This window comes from Bufo gargarizans, chromosome 2 (assembly GCF_014858855.1).
Source record: "Bufo gargarizans isolate SCDJY-AF-19 chromosome 2, ASM1485885v1, whole genome shotgun sequence".
Taxonomy (NCBI): domain Eukaryota; kingdom Metazoa; phylum Chordata; class Amphibia; order Anura; family Bufonidae; genus Bufo; species Bufo gargarizans.
The window spans coordinates 145,613,657-145,627,263 of record NC_058081.1 but is presented as its reverse complement, the minus strand read 5'-3'; the positions used below and the strand labels follow the sequence as shown (position 1 = coordinate 145,627,263).

General features: G+C 44.5%; 1 protein-coding gene across 2 annotated transcripts in view; it reads right to left on the bottom strand.

The window, feature by feature from the left end:
• IL16 (interleukin 16) overlaps window positions 1-1,903 on the bottom strand; it is a 127,194-nt gene extending 125,291 nt beyond the window's left edge. Inside the window, exon 1 of one of the 2 annotated variants that reach the window (XM_044279567.1) lies at window positions 1,580-1,903. The gene's annotated coding sequence lies outside the window, so the exon portion shown is untranslated. The remainder of the gene's footprint in view (window positions 1-1,579) is intronic. The other variant, XM_044279566.1, reaches the window with a different exon arrangement.
• Between the last annotated feature and the right edge of the window lie 11,704 nt (window positions 1,904-13,607).

Below are 13,607 nucleotides of genomic sequence, written 5' to 3'. Positions count from 1 at the left end.
GCTGGACTGCTGCATCTTCTTCATGTTGAGGTCTACCAGTAGGTTACACAATAATAGAGAATTATACTGGTTTCAAACATCCTTAATGAAGCCACATTGTAGAATCTGTATTACAGCCACAACAACCAGACACCACAGTTCTACTGAGCTGAACTAAGTTTGCCACAGAACCAGGGGCGGACTGAGAGCTTGAAGTGGCCCTGGAAAAAATACTAAAAGTGGCCTTGTTTTGCAGTTGGGTCCAAATTGATGGAAGGCAGTGCCAGCAATACCATATTGTGGCACATTGTACTACCCCAACAGAGCCAAATATCACAGTCCATCACAAAATACTGCCAGCAGCACAAAATACATCCCCAACAACTTCCACTAGCCGGCCCTGAGGAGGACCCAGATGGCCCTCTGGGCATCGGCCCACCGGGAAATTTCCATGTAAGGTCTATAGCCAATCCGCTCCTGCACAGAACACTCTGAAACCAGAATTTGTACAAAATACTCATCTGTTTGAGCAGGATTTACTGATGATGATGCCACCGTAGGCCTCATCTAATGACGATTATGAAAAAAGAACTTATTTTGCAACAGTTACTAATATAAAGTTCAATAATAGGCAACTTTAGCCTAATTTAATGCTTTACTACATTAATTATAATAAACATATCTTTATGACAATGAATATCAAGAAGTAATCAAAGTATAGAGTGACAACTCATTGGTTCCTATCGATGGGTCATGGCACATTGGTGGGACAGGCAATTGTTCCAGACAGAAGGCATACAAGGTTTGTAATCATGTCAATGTAACTTTTACTTGACTATTACTATGTATTATAATACTGATTAGTTTTATATATGATATTAAACAACTGGTGGAGGAATGGTTTTACAGAGGAATAAAAAAAAGAAAATGGCGGAACAAGACATCTATTATTTCATTTCATAAAAACTTACTTGACTATCTCCCAGTCTACAGGTTAAATCCTGGTAGTAGACTCATGATGAATGCTCTAGAGTAGACCTTAATACTAGTGACTGCAAGTCGCAGCCTATACACGGTACTAGAATGGGCATACATTAAAACGTATGGTATTACGTCAAAATATGTTTATGCAAAGGCCAAGACTTAGGAAGAGTTCAAGTTTGTACGTAAGATAAGTCACATCACTGATATTTGGACAGTAAAATAAGTAATATAAATAAGTCTATACGTAAAGTTGGTGTAAAATATTTTCCAATACTCGTTTTATTTCTCCATGGTTTTCTACAACTGTAGTACTATTCTGTATAACGCCGCCTTATTAATACAGGTACGTGTACGTCGCTCCAGTAAAATCTGCACAAAATATCATTTTATGGCTTTGTTCTACATCCTACTTCACAATGAATTTCTGTTCTGTGGCTGGTGTCTGAGCAGCAGGGACCCCAGCGTGTCTGCCTCTAAAAGAGTTCTTTCTTTGGTTGTTCTTAATTAAAAATAACACAGGACAAACTGCAGCTACTGTGAATGAAAAACATCTGGCTAACTTTTCCACTTTATACGTTACTAAAACTTAACTTCGATGAGAAAAAAAGGGACTTACCATTGCCAGGAATATTGAATATCTTCTTTACAGATTCATTAACACAAAGTTATTCCCCAGGTTAAGAGTGAGCGGCCAGTCCATGTTTCTGAGTGCAGAGCCTGTAACTCCTGGGTGGATTTCCTTCTCTGCTGAGAAACACATCCACAGCAAGCTATACTTTCATACAGTTTTTTTCCCCTCTCCTCTCGCTCTGCAGTGACTGAGTAGCTTGCCAGTAAATCATAATTGCCTGAGTCTCTGCATTTTAAATACCGCCCAGTGAGACAGATGTGCATAAAGGAGATGCTATTTCATTGAATGAAACCACTTTGGTCATAACCTTTTTTTCCTGCACCACGAGGGAACATGAAAAAAAAAAAAACAACTCAGCCTTTCCTTTAGACATTCATTGAGTTTCTGGTCTGTTAGAAAAGCATACTCCTAGGGTTATATGGCAGCAGAACTGGCAGCGTTACACAGTTTACCGTTGTGCCAACGAAGGGTTAAGCCACTCTCTTTCTTTACGTCTTCAGAGCGGCCTGTTAGCTGGCCGACTGTTTACACAGTCCTGTCCTGCTACACATTAGCTATACTTCATGCCTAAAATTAAAATGAATCATTTAGATTTTTTTTTTTTTACGGAAAAAAAAAAAAATTGTTCTCTCTGCTTGCTTTACCAGGAAGAAAACGCCTTTCATAAAGTGTTTCCAGGCTGCTAGAGGGTGAATAATGTCTGTGTGGAGACTATTCAGAAAAAAATATAAATGATGTGACAAGGGACAGAGCGTTTTACTGCCTCTTGTAAAAATGTAGACAGTGCACAGTGACATAAAACACAAATACATGGCAGTAATGAAATGCTGCTATTTTAGTAGATCAGAAATCTCTGTGTCTACAACGGTGAATTTTGGAAGGTACAATTTATAAAGAATGCTTTACATTTATTATCTGATATCCATCTAATTAAGATTATATATAAATATATATATATATATATAGAAGGAGACAGCAGCAATAGGTGGTAAAGTATTCAAAGTATATTCAAAATAGCATGTAGAAAGGATCTTTTCGTGCTTGAAAAAAGCTCCATACAGAGGAATAAATCTACGATTGTTTTCACATGTGTGGCATGCTGTGATCCCTTCTACACACAATAGATAATAAATCCAAAAAACAAGGCAGCACTCCAACTTCAGGTGAAAAGGTGATGACCCAATTTATTTCCCAGGCAACGATTCGGCCCACTCAATGAGACCTTTGTCAAGCAAAGCAATAGTGTTACAAGTAAGTATATATACCCATAATTCCAAAGTGTGAGTAAATCTGTCACGGATGTAGTAGGGGAGAACACCAAAAGACAATCAAGAAGGAAGGGGAAAGACACTAGGCCTCACTGCTAGGGAAGGAAAAGGGTCACCACCTATAAAACACTGCTCCTGGCCCTAACTCCTATCCGTATGGGCACCTCTCGATGGTAGAGATACCATACACGGGAACCTATAAAACCCTGGTGACCCTCAGATGCCCTAAAGATAATGACAGGGCAGAGACCACCTGTTCCTTCCCTGGTGAAGGAACTAGCGTCTCACTGAGGCCTAGTAAACAATCGGGGGGGGGGGGGGGGGATACAAAACACGACAAGCGGAACACTTAACTTCAGAGGATGAAAGATGAACAGGACTTCAACACGAACCACACTCCAGCTCTTCCAAGACCAAATGAAGCTATTCCAAGCAAAGAGTGATGGGAAAAGTCAAAATAGGGTGAGGTAAAGGTCACATGATCCACACCTGAACAGGAGGTGTGGACATACCAGCAACACACAGACAAAGTGAAACCAAAAGAGGCTGTCAGATCACTAATGCGTAGATAATCTTTCAGACCTTCTGGGACCTGTCACAGATGTGACAAAATCACATGATACATACTAAGTGAATGATTGGACACATGATAGATACATCAAATAGACAATTGATCACGGAGTGTCGGGCCCCGCACTTGCGCATTGCTCGTACAGGGACGCTGAGTACATGCGACCACACTGAATCACCAATGGTAAGCAGGTTCTAGTTTTTGAAATATATTACATTTAATTCAGCTGCACCTTAATCAGCTGAGGATGCATTTTTAACCCTTTAGATACTATGCACTTGCACTTTAGCACAAGTGCACAGGCTCACATATAAATTTTTTGATTTGGCAAAAGAGGGTACCCTAAAAGGTTGATCGGGAGGCATCTAGACGTTTTGGCACCAGATGCCTCGGAGAAAACTAAACAAGTGACATCAGAAAGGGTCTCCTTTATTTCTACTTTTGCAGAGGGTAGCTATCATATAGATGGGGCGATTAAAAAACATTGGCCGATTCTGAAGAGTAATTTAAGTCATGTCAAAGAATTTCATGATCCTCCCCTTATGTCATACAGAAGATCCCCCCAATCTGCATAACAAACTTGTTAAAGCGGAAGTTGGGGCTAAGGTATCTAGCCAGACTTATTTTGGCACCAAGTTGCATTAATTGTAGCTATATGTTGAAAGGTGATAAGTTTGTTCATCCTATTTTGAACATACAGTATGAGATCCATCATTATCTCACTTGTGATAGTACGTTTGTGATCTACTTACTTCAGTGTCCTTGTCGCCTCCTGTATATAGGAGAGACCACTCTTGATCTTAAAATGCATCTCAACCAGCACAGGTACACTATTTGCCAAAAAAGGAAAGATCTTCCTGTGTCCAAACACTTTGCTGATGTTGGACACAGAGAAAAAGACCTTAAAATGATTGACCACATTGCCCCCTTTAAAAGAGGTGGCAATAGAGAATTGGCATTAAAACGGCGTCAATTGATATGGATACATCGTTTACAGATATTAAAACCTGATGGTCTGAACACAGATTTTAAATGGGATCTTTTTAATAGATAGGGGCTGTTCACCCCATAATTGTGGTGAGATACTATTTGTCCAGTCTGGCTTTAGGATTATGCAATAGTGCCAGTTATATAGTTTTGGCAAATTTTTTCTTTTTCTATTTTTTTGTAGATATTTTGGAAGTCCTTTGTTGTTACCAATCCAGCGATGCCAGAAGTGGTTCTCTGTCTCCGCTCATCATGGTTTATGTTACTTACTGTATGTGTTTGAACATCATAGCACATCAGTGTCTCATCTAGGTTTTTTGCTATTTTTTCTGACATTTGTCTGATCTGATTGGTGACTGTCAACCCCGGCAGTGTTGGTGTAAATTTGACATCTGGAGTGGGTCACAGGCGTGTCCCATTCCCGGTTGTCATAAAGGCTAGAGCCGAGGGGTCCATTGCGGTGGCCCTTGTCTCACGCTGAACCAATTCACACGGTGTTAGGAATGGTTTCCACTCCCTTTTCAGTAACCTTAATATGCATTAGCTCTTTGTGATAGTGGATGGCACGTCACCATGCTTCTGGTCGCCCGACACTGACGTGTTGGGCGACACGTCGCATAAAAATGTGTGCCGCGATGTCACCATGATGGATGCCGCCACGACACTAGATGTGCCATCCAAGTTTTCACAATCACACTTATATTGAATCTTTGGTCTTAATAGATCTGTCAGCCTTTGCTGATTTACTTATCTAGATGGTCCTACTGATGCTTTTATCTATACACTTTTTTCTACTTTGAGATGTTTATAAACTTGTCCGGTCGCTACGGAGACCGGACACACCCCTGTGGTGGATTGGCTTGGGTGGAGTCACATGGTCCGCTCCTTTCCTCCCTATGGTGTGTGTGACGTGGTCTCTGTCATTGCGCCTCCGATCACATGGGCGAGTATTGTGAGCCACGCCGCTCGCATCTGGGAGGATGGGGCGGAGAGTCTGGCCCTGTGATTGCGAATTGCGCATAGAGGGACGCCGAGTACATGCGGCCACACTGAACCACCAATGGTAAGCTGGTTTGAGTTTTTGAAATATATTAGATTTGATACAGCTGCAACTTAACTTAGGATGCATTTTTAACCCTTTAGATACTATGCACTTTCACTTTAGCAACTAATGCATGTGCTCACATATCAATTTATTATGTCTTCCCCATAATTATTGAGATTCTTTATTATGAATTGTAATGTTTTTTTATGACATCTATGCACTTTGTTTTATTTTTTTATTACCCTGTAATAGTCTTGGATACCATGTGATCAATTGTCTATTTGATGTATCTATCATGTGTCCAATCATTAAGTTAATATGTATCATGTGATTTACTCACACTTTGGAATTATAGGTATACTGTATATACTCAATTGTGACACTATTGCTTTGCTTGACAATGGCCTCATTGAGTGGGCCAAAATATTGCCTGGGAAATAAATTGGGTCATCACCTTTTCACCTGAAGTCGGAGTGCTGCCTTGTTTTTTGGATTTATTATACCGTGGAAGAGACGCCTGCCTTCCCTGAGGATTTGCACCCTATTCACGCTGTCTAACTGTGCTCCTGCTTTATCTGTGTTTGTAGATAAATATATAGATAAATAGACAGACAGACAGGTTGCGTGGGTTTCTTCACCTTTTGCTTTGATTACTGCGTTGCACACTCTTGGCATTCTCTTTATGAGCTTCAAGAGGTAGTCACCTGAAGTGGTTTTCACTTCACAGGTGTGCCCTGTCAGGTTTAATAAGTGGGATTTCTTGCCTTATAAATGGGGTTGGGACCATCAGTTGCGTTGTGGAGAAGTCAGGTGGATACACAGCTGATAGTCCTACTGAATAGACTGTTAGAATTTGTATTATGGCAAGAAAAAAGCAACTAAGTAAAGAAAAACGAGTGGCCATCATTACTTCAAGAAATGAAGGTCAGTCAGTCCGAAAAATTGGGAAAACTTTGAAAGTGTCCCCAAGTGCAGTCACAAAAACCATCAAGCACTACAAAGAAACTGGCTCATATGCGGACCTCCCCAGGAAAGGAAGACCAAGAGTCAACTCTGCTGCGGAGGATACGTTTATCCGAGTCACCAGCCTCATAAATCGCAGGTTAACAGCAGCTCAGATTAGAGACCAGGTCAATGCCACACAGAGTTCTAGCAGCAGACACATCTCTAGAACAACTGTTAAGAGGAGACTGTGTGAATCAGGCCTTCATGGTAGAATATCTGCTAGGAAACCACTGCTAAGGACAGGCAACAAGCAGAAGAGACTTGTTTGGGCTAAAGAACACAAGGAATGGACATTAGACCAGTGGAAATCTGTGCTTTGGTCTGATGAGTCCAAATTTGAGATCTTTGGTTCCAACCACCGTGTCTTTGTGCGACGCAGAAAAGGTGAACGGATGGACTCTACATGCCTGGTTCCCACCATGAAGCATGGAGGAGGAGGTGCGATGGTGTGGGGGTGGTTTGCTGGTGACACTGTTGGGGATTTATTCAAAATGGAAGGCATACTGAACCAGCTTGGCTACCACAGCATCTTGCAGCGGCATGCTATTCCATCCGGTTTGCATTTAGTTGGACCATCATTTATTTTTCAACAGGACAATGACCCCAAACACACCTCCAGGCTGTGTAAGGGCTATTTGACCATGAAGGAGAGTGATGGGGTGCTGTGCCAGATGACCTGCCCTCCACAGTCACCGGACCTGAACCCAATAGAGATGGTTTGGGGTGAGCTGGACCGCAGAATGAAGGCAAAAGGGCCAACAAGTACTAATCATCTCTGGGAACTCCTTCAAGACAGTTGGAAGACCATTTCAGGTGACTACCTCTTGAAGCTCATAAAGAGAATGCCAAGAGTGTGCAACGCAGTAATCAAAGCAAAAGGTGGCTACTTTGAAGAACCTAGAATATGACATATTTTCAGTTGTTTCACACTTTTTTGTTATGTATATAATTCCACATGTGTTAATTCATAGTTTTGATGCCTTCAGTGTGAATCTACAATTTTCATAGTCACGAAAATAAAGAAAACTCTTTGAATGAGAAGGTGTGTCCAAACTTTTGGTCTGTACTGTATATATATAAGTTAACTGTCTAATGTAATACAACAAAGCACAGAGCACAGCAATGACACTTCTGTCTCATTCATGACTGCAATAAACTTTAGGAAATAGCTACTGGGGAGGTTCTTATATAGTAAGGGGTAGGCAACTTTTCTAATGGTTGCTAGGGATTAGAGTTGAGCGGACACCTGGATGTTCGGGTTCGCCAGGTTTGCCGAACTTGAAAAAAAGTTCGGGTTCGGGACCTGAACTTAAACCCGAACCCCATTGGAGTCAATGGGGACCCGAACTTTTGAGCACTAAAATGGCTGTAAAATAGCCCTGGAAAGAGCTAGAGGGCTGCAAAATGCAGCAAAATGTGCTTAGGAGCATGGCAAATGCTCTGCAAACAAATGTGGATAGGGAAATGAATTAAAAATACATAAAAGACCTTAAAAAAATAAAAATTTGCAATGATGTAGGAGGAAGAGGTTGAGGAAGCGGTGAATGGGTGGATGTGGCAGTGTAGGCTCACGTGGCGGTCTAGGTGGAAGCGGCGGCGAAGGAGGAATAGGTAGCCAACACAGATGTGTGTAATTTAGCATTTTTACATAGGGGTATCCCCCAAAATATTTGGACATATAAAAAAAAATAAAGGAATAAGTGCACTTGAGTACAATTATGGATGGTTGAGGCTGTTAGAACTGTCCATTCTGCACAAGGTATAGATCAGGATCCAGGCCTGGTTCATTTTAATGAACGTGCACTTGTCCACGGTGGCTGTGGACAGGCGGCTGCGTCTGTCTGTAATGACGCCTCCTGCCATGCTAAATACATGTTCAGAGAGCACACTGGCTGCAGGGCAGGCCAGCACCTCCAAGGCATACAGAGCAAGCTCTGGCCATGTGGACAATTTGGAGACCCAGAAGTTGAATGAGGCAGAACCATCAGTCAGTACGTGTAGGCGCGTGCACAGGTACTGTTCAACCATGTTGGTCAAATGCTGCCTCCTGCTAACACCCTCCTTATCAGCAGTTGGGGCCGGTTGTTGCGGCGAGGTGACAAAGCTTTTCCACATGTCGGCCATGCTAACTCTGCCTTCTGAGGTGCTGTCGCTGACACAGCTGCGTTGGTGACCTATTCCTCCTCCGCTGCCTTCGCCTTGTGCTTCCACTTGTCCCCCGGCATCAGTCGGGAATGCTCTCAGGAGCGCGTCTACCAGCATGCGCCTGTAGTCGCGCATCTTCCGATCACGCTCCAGTGAGGGAATTAAGGACGTCACATTGTCTTTGTAACGGGGATCCAGCAGGGTGGCCACCCAGTAGTCAGCACACGTTAAAATGTGGGCAACTCTGCTGTTGTTGCGCAGGCACTGCAGCATGTAGTCGCTCATGTGTGCCAGGCTGCCCAGAGGTAAGGACAAGCTGTTCTCTGTGGGAGGCGTATCGTCTGCGTCCTCCATATCCCCCTAGTCATGCACCAGTGATGGTCCCGAGCTGCATTGGGTGCCACCCCGCTGTGAACATCCTTCATCCTCATCCTCCTCCTCGTCCTCCAGTAGTGGGCCCTGGCTGGCCAAATTTGTACCTGGCCTCTGCTGTTGCAAAAAAACTCCCTCTGAGCCACTTCTAAAAGACTAGTCTGAAAGTGTTAGAAATGACCCCTCTTCCTCCTCCTCCTCCTCCTCCTCCTGGGCCACATCCTCTTCCATTATCGCCACATCCTATTCCATTAAGTGTTTTCTCAAGGAGACATAGAAGTGGTATTGTAACGTTGATAACGGCGTCATCGCCACTGGCCATGTTGGTGGAGTACTTGAAACAGTGCAACAGGGCACACAGGTCTTGCATGGAGGCCCAGTCATTGGTGGTGAAGTGGTGCTGTTCCGCAGTGCGACTCACCCTTGCATGCTGCAGCTGAAACTCCACTATAGCCTGCTGTTGCTCGCACAGTCTCTCCAGCATGTGCAAGGTGGAGTTCCACCTTGTGGGCACGTCGCATATGAGGCGGTGAGCGGGAAGGCCGAAGTTACGCTGTAGAGCAGACAGCCAAGCGGCGGCAGGATGAGAACGCCGGAAGCGCGCACTTTATGCAGCAGCTCTGACATGTCGGGGTAATTGTGAATGAATTTCTGCACCACCAAATTCAGCACATGCGCCAGACAAGGGATGTGCGTCAAACCGGCTAGTCCCAGAGCTGCAACGAGATTTCGCCCATTATCGCACACCACCAGGCCGGTGGAAATTTACACTTTCTCTCCAAGGTATGTGAAAAGGAGAGCTGAACTGTCACGGCTGAGGATGGGGAAAACCCTCAGCCGTGCGATGCCAGAAGATATTAGTCGCCACTTGGCCAGGAGCACAGGATCAGGGAGCAGGTCCTATCGTCCCTAATCTGACCCTGACTCCTAGCTGTATGAGCCGACCCTAATGGTGGGAGGGCTCATACTCCGGAACCTAAGTCCCTACTAGCCCTCAGGGTAGACCTTACTAGGAGCAGGGTAAGACGACCTGTTCCTCCTGGAAACGGAGGAACGGGAGTCTCACTAGCCAAGCTGCAAGGAAGAGGAGACATATACAGACCTATAGATATGGCAGGTGAACAACACTAGTTCCAAACTAACCTGCCACAGCCTTGCTGACTGGAACCCATGCACTAGGTATTGCTGTCCACACAAACACTAAGGAGACAGAACACACAAAACACACAGGAAACCAGGACATCTATAGCCGTAATAAACATAGAAAGGAACACATCAACTAGACATCATACATGGGTTTTATGACCACAAGGGTGGCCCTCACTGGCAGATGGAATAGGATACCAGGAGGATGACTCCAGCAACATGCCTGGAGTACCCCTCAGACTTCTGATCTTCACAGAGGCTTTATAGCCCAAAGTGGCCACACCCAGACAGAAACACACAGGAAAGGGAGTTAACCCTTCCAACACAAACCAGGGGAGTGAAACCACTTAAAGGGGAATACACACACAAGTATCACACTGCAGCTGTTACCGCCGGCAACGACATGCGTGGCAACCATGTCCTGGAAACAACCAGAAGGCCGAGACACTGCCACCACATGTACACAGACACGACGTGGCCGCAGACAACCGCAAGTGAAAGGAACAACACAGTGCACACACACATATAAACCCTGTGCACACCAAACAGATAAAAGGCACACCTATAAAGACAGGTTGCCGGGTACAACCGCATGCACCTGGCAGCAAGCTGCCCAGCAACAGCTCAGGCTGCTATACTGCCAAATGTAACAATGTTGCCAGCGGCAACCACACGTGAGGCAACAGACAAGCAGCCCTCACCATGTGGTTGACAACAACACCAAATCGCAGGCAACCGCATGCGGATCAGGAGTCACGACCATAACCATGGTCGTGACATGAACGCTTCCATGTGACATGGTGGAGATGCTTGGTGACGGAGGTGAAGGTGTTGGTGGCACATCCTCTGTTTACTGGGCGGCAGGTGCCAACGTTCCTCCAGAGGCGGAGGAAGAGACCGAGGCAGCAGCACAAGAAGAAGCAGTAGGAGCCAGAGACCTTTCTTGGTTTTGAAGGTGCTTACTCCACTGCAGCCCGTGTCTCGCATGTAGATGCCTGGTCATGCAGGTTGTGCCAAGGTTCAGAACGTTAATGCCTCGCTTCAGGCTCTGATGGCACAGCATGCAAACCACTCGGGTCTTGACATCAGCACATTGTGTGAAGAAGTGCCATGCCAGGGAACTCCTTGAAGTTGCCTTTGGTGTGCTCGGTCCCTGGTGGCGGTGGCCAGTAGCAGACGAACTGTTTTGGCGACGGCTGCTCTGCTTTTGCACCCTGCTCCCTCTTTTGCTACGCTGTTGGCTCAGTCTCACCACTGCCTCTTACTCCGAACTCTGAAAGTCAGTGGCACGACCTTCATTCCATGTGGGGTTTAGGACCTTATCGTCCCCTGCATCGTCTTCCACCCAGTCTTCCTCCCTGACCTCCTTTTCGGTCTGCACACACTATAGAAAGACGCAGCAGTTGGCACCTGTGTTTCGTCATCATCAGAGACGTGCTGAGGTGGTATTCCCATGTCCTCATCAGGAAACATAAGTGGTTGTAAGTCAGTGCATTCTATGTCTTCCACCCCTGGGGAGGGGCTAGGTGGATGCCCTTGGGAAACCCTGCCAGCAGAGTCTTCAAACAGCATAAGAGACTGCTGCATGACTTGAGGCTCAGACAGGTTCATCGATATGCACGGGGGTGACATGATAGACTGATGGGCATGGGTTTCAGACGCCATCTGTGCGCTTTCTGAAGAAGACTGGGTGGGAGATAATGTAACCCTGCTGGATCCACTGTCGGCCACCCAATCGACTAGCGCCTGTACTTGCTCAGGCCTTACCATCCTTAGAATGGCATTAGGCCTGACCAAATATCTCAGTAGATTCTGGCAGCTACTGGGACCTGAGGTAGTAGGTTCAGTAGGACATGTAGCTGTGGCACAACGGCCACATTCTCTGCCTGCACCAGAGGCTCCACCAACACCACCACTACAACCATGACCGCGTCCTTTATTAGATGTTTGCCTCATAGTTAGCATTCACCAAGCAAAGTAAAAAGTGGTTGAGTCTGTTAAAAAAAATTATCCGCCAATAAAAACCCTGATGTAGGGTATTGCACTCAATTTATTTTTTAAAACTGTATATGACAGCGGTATTTGTGGCCTAAATTTCACAGTAACTTATGCACCTCTAATACCAGATGTGCAGTATAGCAGAGTTTTTTTTTAACCCCAGTAAGCAAAAGCAGTATTTCTGGCCTAAAATTAACAGTCCCTTATGCACCTATAATTCTAGATGTGCACTATATGAAACAGATGGTTTTTTTTCAGTCCAGTATGCCCTAGTATGCCAAAGCCGTATTTCTGGCCTAAGGCCTCTTTCACACTACCATATGGCTATTTCAGTGTTTTGCGGTCCGTTTTTCACGGATCCGTTGTTCCGTTTTTTTGTTTCCGTTGCGTTTCCGTTTCCGTTCCGTTGTTCCGTTCCATTTTTCCATATGGCATATACAGTATACAGTAATTACATAGAAAAAATTGGTCTGGGCATAACATTTTCAATAGATGGTTCCGAAAAAACGGAACGGATACGGAAGACATACGGATGCATTTCCGTATGTGTTCCTTTTTTTTGCGAACCCATTGACTTAAATGGAGCCACGGACCGTGATTTGCGGGCAATAATAGGACATGTTCTATCTTTGAACGGAAAAACGGAAACGGAATGCATACGGAGTACATTCCGTTTTTTGCGGAACCATTGAAATGAATGGTTCCGTATACGGACCGTATACGGAACGCAAAAACGGCCCGCAAAACGGAAACAAAAAGCGGTAGTGTGAAAGAGGCCTAAATGTGACACTCATTTATGCAGCTATAATCCTAGATGTGCACTATATGAAATAGATGGGTTTTTGTTCACCCCAGTATGCCCCAGTATGAGAAAGCCGTATTTGTGGCCTAAATTTCACAGTAATTTATGCACCTCTAATCCCAGATGTGCAGTATATCAGAGTTTTTTTTTTAACCCCAGTAAGCAAAAGCCGTATTTGTGGCCAAAATTTCACAGTAACTTATGCACCTATAATCACAGATGTGCAGTATATAAAACACAGTGTTTTTTCCACCCCGGTATGCAAACGCCGTATTTCTGGCCTAAAATGAACAGTCCCTTATGCACCTATAATCCTAGATGTGCACTATATAAAAAACAGAGGGGTTTGTTTTACCCAGTATGCCCCAGTATGCCAAAGCAGTATTTCTGGCCCACTCACTTATGCACCTATAATCCTAGATGTGCACTATATGAAACAGATGTTTTTTTTCACCCCAGTATGAGAAAGCTGTATTTCTGGCCTAAATGTGACACTCACTTATGCACCTATATTCCTAGATGTGCACTATATGAAACAGAGTTTTTTTTTCCACCCCAGTATGAGAAAGCCGTATTTCTGGCCTAAATGTGACACCTACTTATGCACCTATAATCCTAGATGTGCACTATATGAAACAGATGTTTTTTTTTCACCCCAGTATGAGAAAGCCGTA